The sequence below is a fragment of the Dendropsophus ebraccatus genome, chromosome 6, assembly GCF_027789765.1.
Source record: "Dendropsophus ebraccatus isolate aDenEbr1 chromosome 6, aDenEbr1.pat, whole genome shotgun sequence".
In the NCBI taxonomy this organism is placed as follows: Eukaryota; Metazoa; Chordata; class Amphibia; order Anura; family Hylidae; genus Dendropsophus; species Dendropsophus ebraccatus.
Window position 1 is genome coordinate 145608185 of NC_091459.1, and position 15474 is coordinate 145623658.

Here is a 15474-nt window from a genome sequence, read left to right on the forward strand (position 1 = left end):
CTCAGCAATGACGTTTCTGTTCTGCACTGATTGGCTGGCAAAAAAAGGCACTGGAACTTGAATGCGAACACTAACTCGAACGAACAGTAAAATGTTCGGTTTGGTTCGAGTTCGAGAAAATCGAGATGTTTGACTCGAACCTAACTTTCCTCTAACAGTTCGATCAACACTACTCCTTACACCAGACTCATAGAATGTAAACTCCACAGGTGTTATGTCCATGTCTGATAAGGCATCAGTGCCGTCCTCTAGGGTGAAGTTTTGACCTCTGCATCAGAGATTATATTTTTGACCTTAAAGGGGTAGTGCGGCGCTCAGAAATTATTCACAGAATAACACACATTACAAAGTGTGTTAATGTATGTTATGTCTGTGAATCGCCCCGTTCCCCGTGTCCCCCCACCCCCACCCGTGTACCCGGAAGTGTGGTGCATTATACATTACCTGATCCATGTCGAGGGATGTCCGCCATCTTGTGCCAAACGTCATCTTCGGACGGACGGCCCGAGTCGCTGCCGCCCGTCCCCCCTCAGCCGCGTCACAACTGTGCTCAGCTGCATGCAGTGTATCATCTCCCTGTGCTGCGTTCTGGACGCCATTGTCTCCTCAGTCACTTTTCTATACAGACAGCTATCTCACAGAAAGGTAGTGAGATTAGTGATAATACAGAGATAGGCGCTGAGATTAGAGAGATTAGTGGGGTGTTTACACTAGCATATTTCCAACAAGCATTTTCCTGTCCGTTGACACCATTGCAGCCACAGCAATACTTAGCTTTGGGATTGCATATAGGATATTGGATATTGGATTTGCCAATTTATACATAGTGCCCAAAAGTGTATTTTGGTCTGCTCACATCTGTTATACATTAATTAAACGTACATCTTGTTTGTGTATGTGCATTTGTTTAGATATTACAGCTATATTCCTATAAGATGAAAAACGTCCTCTGTCCGTCAGGAAAATTACGAAATAGTAGACATCTGTTATACAGTTATTAAACGTACATCTCGTTTGTGTACGTGCATTTCCTTAGTTATAACAGCTGTATTCCTATAGGCTAAAAAAGGTCCTCTGTCCATCAGGAAAAATACAAAATAATAGACATCTGTTATACAGTTATTAAATGTACATCTTGTTTGTGTACGTGCATTTGTTTAGTTATTACAGCGGTATTCCTATCAGCTGACATACGTTCTTTGTCTGTCATAAAAAAATATGCAATACTTCAGATCTGTTATACCCAGTAATTAATTATACATCTGATTTGTGCACGTGGATTTATCGAGAGTGGGTAGATCTGTTTTTTTAGTCCTATAAAGGGCTCTAATATGCAAGGTCTATATGCACGCTTCACTCTTTAAACACAACCAAAAATGGTATGAGGGGAAAAATGTTAAAAAGAACCCCATCCAACAGATAGATGCAAGACCAAATATAAGAAAATTATTGTTCTTTATTAAATATATAAAAAAATACATATAATGGGAGCTGGAGCTTATACAAATGACCCGGTTACATCATTTCCGGTTTCTCCAGGGATACATAGGACGGCTTTTAATTACAAGCCTGCAGCGGCACACGTGTGGGGGTATATACCTGATTAGTCTAATGGAATATAAAAAGAGAGAGCTCAGTACTTGCGACATCACCCTCGATAAAGCAATACGCAAAACGCGAGTCGGGTGAGTGGTGTGGTGGTTACATGTGCTAGGGACACACTAGAAAAAATATCACAGCAGAAAAAATTATAGCAATAATACACCTAATCAAGAAAAAATTCACTGCAAGGAAAAAAAGTGTATTGTCTAAAATTTAACTTTTAATAGAACCATTTAAAATCATATAAATCCGGAAATATTGATAACCATGCCACTAAGCGGCATTCGACCAGCCTATGTCAAGGGACACTCGGGTATATATATATAGGGAGTGTACTTACGGTTTGGTGTCTTCAGGGCTAAACAGCCCTAGAATGAAGGACACTAAGGGAATAAAAATCCCACAGTATTAGAGATTCTATACTGTACCTCAAAAATTAAAAGGCACTTGATAGCTGGGACAATGCCCTAGAAATTCCTGCCTATCACACCATCAACCCTATTCTGTCCCTTTCCCAAGACACAAGGCCGTCAAAAAAAAAAAAAAAAAAAAACACAGAGGTGTATAATTCACACCATGCGTATTGCCTCTACGCGTTTCCCTCCTCAAAGATGATATATGGGGAGTTCATCAGGAGGCTTTAGATCACCGTCCTGGGGGTCACGATAATACCCAAACAGGACCCTGGCGCCATGGATGGAAGACAGCACCAGACTTAAGTTAATCGCCGATATAAGTAGTGAATGGCTACACTAACCACTCCCCCCACACACATAAACAAGATCACAGACTGATGGATGAGGACATTGGTGAGTTAGTAGGCAGCTCACCGAGGGTGACATATAGAAGGGGCAGATCTTTACGGGATCGTTTAGTCCATAGCCATTATACACCTCCAAAACTAAGTGGGACATGGCTAGATCGCAAACCATTAGGGATGTTTAGATGTGGAAAAGACTGTGTAGCCTGTCCTTTCATAGACCAAACCAAAATGGTCACGAGCCATGTTACGGGATGCAAATTCACCATCAGAGATTTTGCCAACTGTGACTCGGTAGGTGTGGTATATGTATGTACTTGTTCTTGCCCTTTAAATTGTGTTGGGAAGACAAGGAGGCAACTTAAGAGAAGAATAGGTGACCATCTTGGGGAAATCAGACATCGGAGAGACAAACCCCTGGCCAGACACATATGGGAACATCATGATGGGGACCCTAGAGTATTGCGTTTCTCCGTAATGGAAGTAGTCAGACCAGGAGTACGACGAGGTGACTGGGACCGTAAGATATTGCAAAAAGAATGTCAGTGGATTTTTAGGTTCAAGTCCACACATCCAGGTGGGCTGAATGAAGCGCTAAATTACAATGTATTTATCTGAATTAGGATTCTCCTTCAGACTTAGCCTATTGGTAATTTATTTAGGGAAATAACTTTATCACTCGGTTACCATTACACCCAGCCATACTCTGTGTGTGGGTGTTTATCTGGAATTATTGTTGATGCTGTTTATTTTTATTTTCATTTCCATCACATTTTATCTGTTTTACCATCCCCTACATTATCACAGGGTATTCATATATAGACTTGCGATATGGATGTAACGCGTGCAAACTACACAACAGTATTGCAAGTATATATCAGTCCTGTATTTATAACTGTAGTATATAGGCTTAGCGTTAATTGTAGCTGTTATGTACTATTACACAGGCAGTGATTTTGTGTCATCGATGCGCTCCAGCTACGATGTTTCATATGAGAGGCAAATGACGTCATCAGTGCGCTGCGCTCATGTGCGTGCCATCTATGCGTTCCAGCTATTGCATCTCACATGATGCCTGAGCGACGTCATCATTGCGCGGCGCGGCTGCGCTTGGTACGACGGCACCTCTCATATGCATTTGTCTATGCGGAAGTGACGTGTGCGTGCCAGGACTGATGCTGGAAATTGCACGGCGTGCGTTCCAACTGGTAGTAGGCGGTCGCTGCAGCCGGTCACACACGCTGAGGGGGCAATATGACCAATTAGGCCTTGGCACGAGCTGAACTACGTAAGTCTAAGTATTATTATTTCTGTTCATGTATGAATCAGTCTGTGATCTTGTTCATGTGTGTGGGGGGAGTGGTTAGTGTAGCCATGCACTACTTATATCGGCGATTAACTTCAGTCTGGTGCTGTCTTCCATCCATGGCGCCAGGGTCCTGTTTGGGTATTATCGTGACCCCCAGGAAGGTGATCTTAAGCCTCCTGATGAACTCCCCATATATCATCTTTGAGGAGGGAAACGCGTAGAGGCAATACGCATGGTGTGAATTATACACCTCTGTGTGTTTTTTTTTGTTTTTTTTTTTGACGGCCTTGTGTCTTGGGAAAGGGACAGAATAGGGTTGATGGTGTGATAGGCAGGAATTTCTAGGGCATTGTCCCAGCTATCAAGTGCCTTTTAATTTTTGAGGTACAGTATAGAATCTCTAATACTGTGGGATTTTTATTCCCTTAGTGTCCTTCATTCTAGGGCTGTTTAGCCCTGAAGACACCAAACCGTAAGTACACTCCCTATATATATATACCCGAGTGTCCCTTGACATAGGCTGGTCGAATGCCGCTTAGTGGCATGGTTATCAATATTTCTGGATTTATATGATTTTAAATGGTTCTATTATAAGTTAAATTTTAGACAATACACTTTTTTTCCTTGCAGTGAATTTTTTTTTTTTTTTAGGGACACACTAGGCGGTAATGTATATTGATTCCTGATGGGATCCATTTACCCTTATCCACTGTGAGTTATATTACTTGTCCTATATGTGCCCAGTGCCCAGTACACATGTATGTAAATTACCTATTGATTTGTATTTATTTGCTTGTGTATCATGTAACGTAATTCACTCCTATCCACCATGTTGTTGGGGATTTGTATAGGCTTCAGCTCCCATTATATGTATTTTATTATTGTTAATTTTTTTAAAGTATATTTAATAAAGAACAATAATTTTCTTATATTTGGTCTGCCATCTATCTGTTGGGAAGAGAGATTTATTTTCACCAGCTCTAACCCATTCTCCCCTGCCATACGGTGGTACGTACTCATCGTATGGCAGAGGAGGGCGTCTGAGGTTGCTGCGTTCTTAGAATACTGTAACAGAAACTATAACAATCTCCAATTTACTTATGCTACAAATGCAACATGCATCTCATTCTTGGATATCTGCCTAAAGGCAGACATGGACACCGGCATTGTTCACACATCTTTGTTTCGGAAGTCCACGGCAGGCAATACAATACTGCACGCTGAGAGCAATCACCCTCTGCATACAGTTAAAGCAATACCAGTTGGTGAACTCACCCGTGTTAAGAGGGTTTGCTCTCAACCCGACATGTACTCGAAACAATCCAAAGAGGCTTGTGCTAGAATGAGAAAAAGGGCATACAAAAAATATTACCTGGAAAGAGCAGAAAAAATTGTACAAACAAAAAATAGATCTGACTTACTAAGAAAAAAAGAACAAAAAAAAAGAATCAACATCACAGACACCTATAACTTTTTCCACTCGCTTCTCCATGGAATATAAAGAGATCACTAAAATAGTTCAACGGAACGTAAACATTTTAAGACAGGATGCGATACTTAGTGCAATATTGGATGAAGGAATACGTTGCGTAGCACGGAGAGGACGCACTTTACGGGACGATTTATCCCCCAGCACCTTACCTACATTGAAAACCACTATGAACAAAAGAGAAAAACCCAAAGGAAACTTCAAATGTGGATTACCCCGGTGCAATATGTGCAGGTATTGTAAAAATACCAAGGAATATACCAACAGCACTCACACGAAAAAATACAGAATTATGGATTTTATTAATTGCGAAAAGGACCACGTAATTTATATAATAGAGTGTGAAGTGTGTGATTTAAAATATGTTGGTTGTACGAGAAGAAAACTAAAGAAAAGAATCAGCGAACATATAACCGACATCAGAAAAAACTCCAACTCATGCTGCTCAGGTGTATAAAACACTTTTTAGATGTACATAACGGGGACATTTCACACTTCACCTTCTATGGAATCAAGCATATAGCTGCACCCCAAAGGGGAGGTAACAGACAGGAACTACTTCGTAACAAGGAAGCCGAACATATTTTCAGATTGGACACAAGAATTCCCCTTGGACTCAATTACAAAAATGATCTTTTATACCATTATATAATTAAATTTTTCTTTAATGATTTGTACATCACTATCTTTCTTAATTTTGTAATATGGATACATTGGAATGTGATAGTTCACTATTTTCATCCACTCTCTCATTAGCCGCTGTACTGACTGGGCAGTGCACACACAGAACCTGATTACTGATTGCACACATTCATCCCACTTGCATACACCTGCATTGGGAGAAATCTCATTGGCCACAACTTGCTTTTATATCTTTGGCTGCACACTGACCACCAGACCATGATTAAGCGCGCATGCGCGAAACGCGTCAGTCCACTTGGCCACACAGCATGACTTGTTCAGCTGATTTTTAAAATGATTTAATCAATTTTGGATTTTTAACTGATTTTTGCAGTGCCGGAACCTCACTATTTACAAACCATTTACCTCTTGGATTGGAGGTTCTTTTCAACATCTTTCCCCTCATACCAATTTTGGTTTAGATTTTTTTTAATCTTCTATCTAAGATTTGATATCTATCTTGTGAACATGGTGAGAACCAGAGGTGGTAGGCGAGCAATATCAGGTGTAAGAAGGGGAGATAGAGGTGGTGCACAAGGTAGTGCTTCCACCACGTTCTGGCCCTGGCATGTCCCCAGTATCAGATGCCTAGCAGGCATTTCTTTGCAAGGAAAGCTGTCCCTGCCCTTGCCCAGCACGTTGCAGAAAATATCTCAAGCGCGTTGGTTGCATCTGTGTCCACCAATGTTCATCTGACTACAGACACATGGACCAGTAAGCACGGTCAAGGTCATTACATATCCCTGACTGCTTACTGGGTGACTTTGGTGGCTGACACTGCCTCTAGTGCCTCTGGGTCTCCGTTCACAGGCTCCAAAACTGCTGGAATTGTGCACAGCCAAGATCCCCAACCTCAACAGGTAGCATCACATGCTAACAGAAACTAGGCCGTTCTTAAATAAATTTGTCTTGGAGACCATCAACACACAGGTCAAGAGTTGTGGAGGGCTCTGCACACTCAGACCGACCACTGGCTGGGTGCTAAAAACCTGGCACCAGGTAAGGGGGTGTGCAACAACGGTGCTGCGCCTCAACATCAACGTTTTTGGACTTGGTCTTGACCCATTCAACTTCTGGTGTCCAAAGTGGATGAATGGCCTGAGCTTGCTAGACATGCCATAGAAGTGTTATCTTGCCCAGCAGCCAGTGTTATTTCAGAACGCACAGCTGGCGGGGTGATAATTGACAAACGTATCCGTCTATCCACTGACAATGTGGATCGTTTGACCTTTATAAAAATGAATCAAGCGTGGATCTCTGACCATTTTGTTGCCCCAGTTGCCGATGTTACTGACTAGTAAACTGTAGCATGTCTTCTCGGAAATGTGAAATACACATTTCCACTACACTACACCTCACGTCTGTAGTTCCTATGCTTGCTGCTTCTAAAAATTGGATTCTACTGCTGCCCACAGCTAGCGTTCCAAGTGTTTTAACAGAATATATTAAAAAAAAAATACATGAACTTGATGCTCACTACATACACCCTTTTTCTCCTCATCATCTTTGTAGGCCTCAAAATGGTTATTTTTTTAAAAGCTTCTTTCTCTCCTGCTACCTAATTTAGTTGAACCGCAATCTCTGTGTTCCCTGCTGGGCTCTTCTAGCTACCACCAATGATACCAATTTATCCTCAGTGGGTAAAAAGCCAATTTTTGACAGTCTGCATTGCAGAACAACTTAAAAAAAAAATAAACTCTTCATCTGTTAGATGTATTGATGTTTCGTACAGAGGAGTTGGTGGTTAAATTTATCCTGAGTGGGTACAGAGCCTAATTTTGACAGTCTGCATTGCAGTACAACTTTTTTTAAAATAATCTCATCATCTGTTAGATGTATGTTCTTAAAGCCAAATTTCAGGCTATGAGTTCTTCCGTGTTTACAGTTTACTGTTTTGGAGGATAATTACAGTTTCTCCTACATATAGGTTAACCCGAACATCTCCCATTGAGGGGTGTCCTCTGCCTTCCTTTCATTTTGTAGCTGTTTCAAAGGCAGAAGCCAGCAGCTCGGTAAAGGCTACTTTATCGTCTGTTTTTTTAGTCTTCCATTTCAAATCAAATCAAATTAACAGACAGTGAAAATGCAGCATGGCCATAGTGATGCTTTATAACATCTTCACATTCTCGCAGTTCTCTTCTGTTTTTTAGGTATACATAGTAACAGCTATCCATTTCATTAATTTCCTTTAGAAAGTCAGAGAGTTAAGTATAATGATTCTCTAGTGTGGTTAATGACTCATCAAATTAAATTCAACCTTTCATTTATTTGTTTATTTATAATCAAATCAAATTGAATACTTGAGGAACCCCGTGGCAACGGGCTAGGGATATCTGGCTATTCCTTTGTTTTGAGACTCACAACCGAGGCTCCAAAGACTCCTTTTTAGCATATTTAAATTTGGGGGGCATCAGTGGAGACTCTTGATTGAGTACTTCATTGGAATTTTTTTACTGATCTCTTTGAACTCAGTGATTGCTGTGTTTTGCAAATTGAATACTCCTAAGGGCCACAAAATCAATTTTTGGTTTTAGGTCGAAAATCACTATTTAGCAGGCAGAATCAATCAGGTCGGTAGAGGCGGTAGTAGTGGGTGGTTTTTCCATCTAATTCAATTTAAATTTGCCTTCTCTTAGATACTCTTTAAAGGATTTAAAGTGTAAACATTCAATTTATAGGGTTTCTTACTTGGTTTCTATGACAACCACATCACTGTATAATGTGTCTGACCAAATAATACACACACAATGACAGCGGTGGGTGCTGTGTGCAGAGGAAGCATGCCTGGATGCATCTAACACTAGTGATGAAGGTAAAGTAGAAGCGTACATTATGGTCTAGCGCCAATAGCGTACCATACGATCGAATACTATTCGCTCATCACTAAATGAAGTATTTTACCTTCTTAAATTTTTTTCTTTCATTCTTAGAGCCAAATTTTCTTTGGTAAGTTGTTCCATGTATCCAGTTTCCTCTTCTGGATGGTAATTCCAGCTTCCCCTTGCCTGTATAGGTATAAAAATTAACCCGAACATCTCCCATTGACTTTCATGGGATTTGAGTTCGAGTTTGAGTCGAACTTCGAACCGAACTTTACTACTGTTCCATCATCACTAATTGTGGGCAGGCAGATAGACATTCAGTTTTACTTATGTTGTGTAAACATAGCCCTAAAACTGCAAATACGAGATGGCAAAAATCTAAATGATTAAACTGAACTAAATAATGAACTTACACTGAACTTAAACTGTGTTGCAGCATGAGGGAATCCCGCCCAGAGTGTATACTCATACACTTCGTCCGGGATCGGTAGCAGCGCCACAAAAAACCGACATGTCAGTTTTCTGCTGCCGAAATTCATTGAATAGCAGCCGAAGAGAACCTGTCAGTGCACACAATGGAGGGAGCAGCTCTGGACGCACGCTCCATTGTGTGCAGCGGGGAATTAGGATGTGGATGCACACTGATGCGCCCACATTCCAATTCATTAGTAATGAAGATCATCTGGCCGATTCTGCAGTACCGGCCAGGATGATCATCAGTAACACCTGCCATTCTGCCATCTGTGACAGATCACAGAGCGTCAAGTGTTTAACTTCGTGTGAACATATATTGTATGCCAAATACTGTATGTGTTACATAGGGATGAGCGAACTTTTGAAAAGTTCGGTTCGGTTCGATCCTGCAAACTTTCGTGAAGTTCGGATTCGTACCAACCGAATCTAAAACGAACCTTGCTGTAACGGCTGAATAATTGCAGCTACAATAGTGGGAGTCTGATAGGGTATAGTTTCGTTTAGTTGCAGTTGCTATTACAATGAAAAAAGTGGAAAAAAATCAAAGTGCAAAAATAGTGAAAAAAAGGTGTAAGTGATTACACGGGACATAGGACACAAAGTTCCTTGGACCCAGTAGGGTGGAAAACAGACATTTGATAGTGGAACCAGCAGCAGTAATAGTACTGTATTGGACCCAGTATGGTTGAGAACAGACAATTGACGGAGGAGGAGGAGGCAGCAGCACTTGATTGCACCCAGGCCAGAATGGTTGAGAAGAGACTATTGGAGGAGGAGACACCACTTGATTGCACCCAGGCCAGTATGGTTAAGAACAGACTATTTGAGGAGGAGGAGGAAGAGGAGGCAGTACCTGATTGCACCCATGCCAGTATGGTTGAGAACAGACAATTGACGGAGCCTTGGAGTGTTGGCCTGGGGATCCTCGCTGATGATGTTGTTCAGCGCACTTTCCAGAACACAGACGAGTGGGATGATGTCATTGATCCCATAGTCATGCCTGCTCACAAACAGAGTTGCGTCCTCAAAAGGGATCAACAATTGGCAGGGATCAACAATTGTGCACTATGAGGTTTATCACATGTGCCATACAAGGTGTATGACTCAGCCCTCTCATTGTCGGCTACAACACTTCCCACTGTTAGTTGACGTGGGGTCAGCCATTCATATATCTCCTCCCTGATGGTCCGGAGGAGCTCCTGCCCACTGTTCCTCGGTTCACCCAGGCTCACCAAATGGAGGACAGCCTGAGAGCGCTAGGCCTGACATCGTTGGTAAGACACCGGGGCAGGTTGAACTGCAGTCAAATCGGCGGATGGTTGCAAGGAAGTGGAGGCAGAACTTGTGCAGAACTGGCCCCCTAAAGCAACGGGGAGGTGATAGTGGCAAGAATGGGCCAACTTTCTGATGGTCTTCTGGGAGGATGTTGACCCAATGGGCAGTAACAGACATGTACTGGCCTTGCCCATAATTAAAGGACCAGACAGCAGCACTGGGGTGCATGGTCTTGGACACCAAGAATCCCAATAAGTCACCAACATTTTTCTACACAACTGTGCAGTGATGGGACAGCCGATGGGACTTTTTTTATTTTTTTGCTGGGACAGTGATGGGATTTTTTTTTTTTTTTTACTTTTTTTGTTGAGGCTAAACGGGGTTCTCCTATTTTATTTTTTGAAGCTTGTAAGCTTGTAAAGATATAAACTGAGATTTTCACTTAACAAAGTAGATCAGCTTGAACACTGAAGTTGCTTTTATGTGTCTTGGTTGATACAGACAGCTGTAAAATTACATTTTTGATTAGGCAGCACCCAGGTATATCTGAGGAGACTAACTTAAGGTCTCACCCTAACAGGCGTGACGCCACACATCTTGATATTCACAGAAAACCAGGATACAAGGGATTATAGGAGTAATAATCCCTTCTATCCTGGTCTATTCTGTGATTTTATTTGTTATTGTTATTTTAACCAGATTCGTTACGAACTTTCTCAAAGTTCAGGTCGGTGACAAACCAAACTTTTTGCAAAGTTCGTAACGAATCTGGTTCGTTATGGTTTGGTTTGCTCATCCTAGTGTTAGACTTTACTGGGTATTTGTTTATACGTCAAGGTTGGTGACAATCCTGATGAATCAAATATATTGGTGCAGGTGGTGCACTTTCTTCTTCTCACTGTACAATATATCTTTTGTTTTAATAATTATGAGAAAACTAATCTGTGACAACCAGGAGAATACACCCCATAAATCCCATAGGTCCTGTCAGTAACTGTTCTCTATTAGACATTATCAGGATATAATTGATCCCCGGAGATTATCATGTTATATATATATTTGTCTCTCCATTGTTTGGTGACTGAAGATTGTTGCTAATTCCCGTAGAATAAGGAGAGAAGATTTCCCTATAGAAAGACCTGTCCACCAGTCAGCAGTCGAGGTATTCAACAATCCGGCAACTCTCTGCACCTTCTTTCTCTGCGGTGTTATTCTATCTCATACAGTCTAGACTAAAAAGGTTACAAATACACAGGAATCCTGATCTCTAGAGGGATTTTACTCCTCCACAAACCAAATCTTTCAAAAAAACAAAGAAAGCAAACAAAAACAAAAAAAAATCTGATACGTCTCATTGGTCCATGACAACAATTCCCGCCCTTTGCTGAATGGGATATTTTTGCATTGAACATACAGAGAGGGAGGAATATTGTGTAATAAAGTAAATGTCAGAGTATTTGTCCCATAATCTGCAGCCTCCACCATCAATGGAGATTCAGGACTTGGGTACAGAGTAATCTCCTTCTTGTATAGTGATCAGATGCTAATGCTATCCCAATAGTCACTGATGCTGAGAGGAGACACATCCCCATATTATGCTGATACCTCTTGGTATGGACATAAGGGGTTATATATGAGGAACATGTCCTCTCAGGAACATCCACTGTGATTAGTATAAGGTGAGACTAAATTTTGAAACTTTTTTCAGGTTTGTTTCAGTTTTGTAACCTAGTTATTTTATATTATTATTATTTTATATTAACCCCTTAACGATCATAAGCGTACATGTATGCCCCCGCCGGGGGTACCGAGCTATGAAGCGAGCTCAGGAGCTAGGCTAGCTTTATAGTGGGTGGGTGAGGGGGTGAGCTATGCAAACATGCATATCGCTGTATTCAGACTGGCCTATAAAATAATGATAACTTGTCAGTTTTACCGTAAAGTGCATTATGTAAACACGGAACCCCCAAAAATATTTGTGGAACTGCATTTTTTATCCCAATTTCACCCAACAAATGATATTTTGGGGTTTTCATCATTCATTTTATGGTAGATTGAAAGGCGCCATTGCAAATGACACCTTTTTCTGAAAAAAAACAAGCCCTGATATGGCCCTGAAGATGCAAAAATTAAAGAGGTATAGCTCTTAGAAGACAAGGAGGCAAAAACAAAAATGCAAAAATTAAAATTGGCCCGGTCCCTTAGGTCATTTTAGGTTCTGTGCTTAAGGGGTTAATATATTTATAAAGTTTATGTTAGAATTTATTTAAAAATTTATACATTTTTCTCTGTACATTATTATGATGTCATCTTTTCTAAGCTGTTTTATTGACATTAATAGGAAACATCACAGGCCATACTCTATGAAGAGATCCTTTCACGTGGCCGAGCTGTGAGCTTCATCTATTGTACTGGTTTTACATTTTACAGTAAATTCTGTACAGGTCACTTACCAGCAGCCTCCTCCTTATCACCACCGACAAAACAAGAAGTCTCAGCTTAGTTATTGGCCTAGCGGGGAGAATTAAAATTTCAATATTTTATGATTATTTAATCATTTAGATAATTAAAAGAGAAATTAGAACAAACCACTAAAACTTGTCCCAACATGTTTTACATAAATATTTTACAAATAGATTATTTTTGATTAGTTATTTTAAGCATACTTACGCTGTACACTAATACAATCCATAACATATTGATTATTCACAGGAAAATTGCAGAAACATTGTAAGGTTTAAAGCGGTTAATGGGACATTTAAACAGTAACCATCGGGTAGGTTACTTACACAGTTCCAGAATGCAGGTCAGAAGTCATCAATAGGATAAAACTTTTCAGATTAGTTTAGTTTATCTTTGGGAAGTAGCTACATATGGATGTGTCCAGCCTCATCTTTCACTTAGATAAGTTAAGGAAACAATTGTTTTATGACATCCTCCACCATAAAAGTGCCCCCAGCTGTAAGTATGGCCAGTGAAATGGCCAGTGGTGGAATAGATGTGAGCTATGGGAATTTCTAATTCTGATGTTACCATTTTTCTACACTTGCATAACACTTTTGCACAGTAGTATATGTAAAACAGATATGAACATAGGAAAGTCTTTTAACTTCTTACAATTGAATGTCTTCCAGAAATCTTCAAGATGGAGGGACAAAACCTGACTCTAGTCACTGACATTATTCTACTGGGATTTTCCAAGGATCTGAGTACAAATATAATGTTATTTGCTATATTCTTCCTCATGTATTTAGTATGTATTAATGCCAATTGTCTCATTTTCTACTTGGTTCTTAGTAACTCCATCTTACATATCCCAATGTATTATTTCCTCTGCATTTTATCTGTTATAGACTTGAGCATCACATCATCCATTCTACCCAAATTGTTAGCAGACCTCATATCTGGCCAGAAGATCATCTCACTCGCCGCCTGTAAATTTCAGGTCTACATTTTTCTTTTGATGGGAGGAACTGAGGGTTTCCTTTTAACCCTAATGGCTTATGATCGATATGTCGCCATCTGCCGTCCACTCCACTATACAATTCTAATGAGGTGGAGCAATTGTTATCGGATGACGGCTTCTGCGTGGATCATAAGCTTTATATTATATGTTGCTCCATATATTTACAATTCTCCCAGGTGCTTTCCCAATCAGGTGAACCATTTTATGTGTGATGGTGTAGTTGTAAAACAACCAGCTTGTGAGAATACCCAATTAAGTGAACTATCGATTTTAACCTCTATAGCTTCTTTTCTTCTACTTTTTCTCAACTTTGTGCTGATCATAGTGTCATACATTTGTATTTTATCCTCCGTACTAAAAATTAAGTCTGCGGGAAGATCTAAGGCCTTCTCTACCTGCAGCTCCCATGTTATAGTGGTGGCCTTATATTACGGACCAACGTTTGCCATGGTCATTGTGGCAGCATCTAACTACTCAACTGGTGATGAAAAATATTTCTCTCTTCTGACTTGCGTTATCTGTCCAACACTGAACCCGCTAATATACTGTCTTAATAATAAAGACATTAAAGAAGCTCAGAGAAAAAATTTCCACAAATTTGGATGTTTTTTCCCTGTCAAGAACAGATGATTATTGGATTTTACTTTTACATTGTGTGCTGTACGCATGGAACTGAAAAATGTATTGCTATCCCCTTCATACCTTCACCTCCTCTGGCCCCTCAGATTTACATGGGGTGGAGTAATGATCCTTTGCCTTTAAAGGGAACCTAAAAGCTGTAATTCAAATTCCAAACAGCTGACATTGTTAGATAGCTGTTTGGGCTAGGAGACACATGATATCTTTTATATATCTGTCTGTACACCTAAAATGTAGAAAATAATTTTATCATATAGTGAAGGAAAAAAAAGTCAAAGAGACTTTCCCAAGCTCCTGAAGTGCACCAAGCTGTAACACCTCCGTTCTCCCCCTCTCATCTGAGCATGCTTGGAGCTATGCTCGCTCAGTTTCATTTCATAATTTTGCAAATCTGCATGGTCTTCACAAATATGATGCATTAAAGCAAAGACATGAACTACTGCAATTAAACGATGCAGTAATGCAATGCAACTGCAATGTGTGAAGACTGCCTAAGACTTCAGGTGTCAATTAAGTGGGAAGGGGGAGAGAGGGAGGTTCCAGCTAGCAGCTTGTCAAAAGACATTACTATTCTACTAACTGATGGTGACAAAAAACACCTTACCTTCATACATACATTTACTTTTGGAATTCTTGGTGCTGACACCTGGCAGCCCACTGATCAGCATTTGGCAGGATTGTTATGGCCAGATCTACTTTATTAATGGGACCAGAAGCCATGGGCTTTGTTCACTGTGTATTGGCTATGCCTAGTTATGGCCATCCGCCTTCCATTTACTTCAACAAGCTAGGTTATGACCACTATGGTGTGAATTAAACCAACTGCTTCCATTCTATTCACAGTGGCTATCTGGCTGCTCCAGACCTGCAGAAAGTCTGATTGGTGGGGATGCCAGGTGTAGACACACTGCTGATCAGCTATTCATGGTCTATCATAAATATATGCTGTCAATCAAT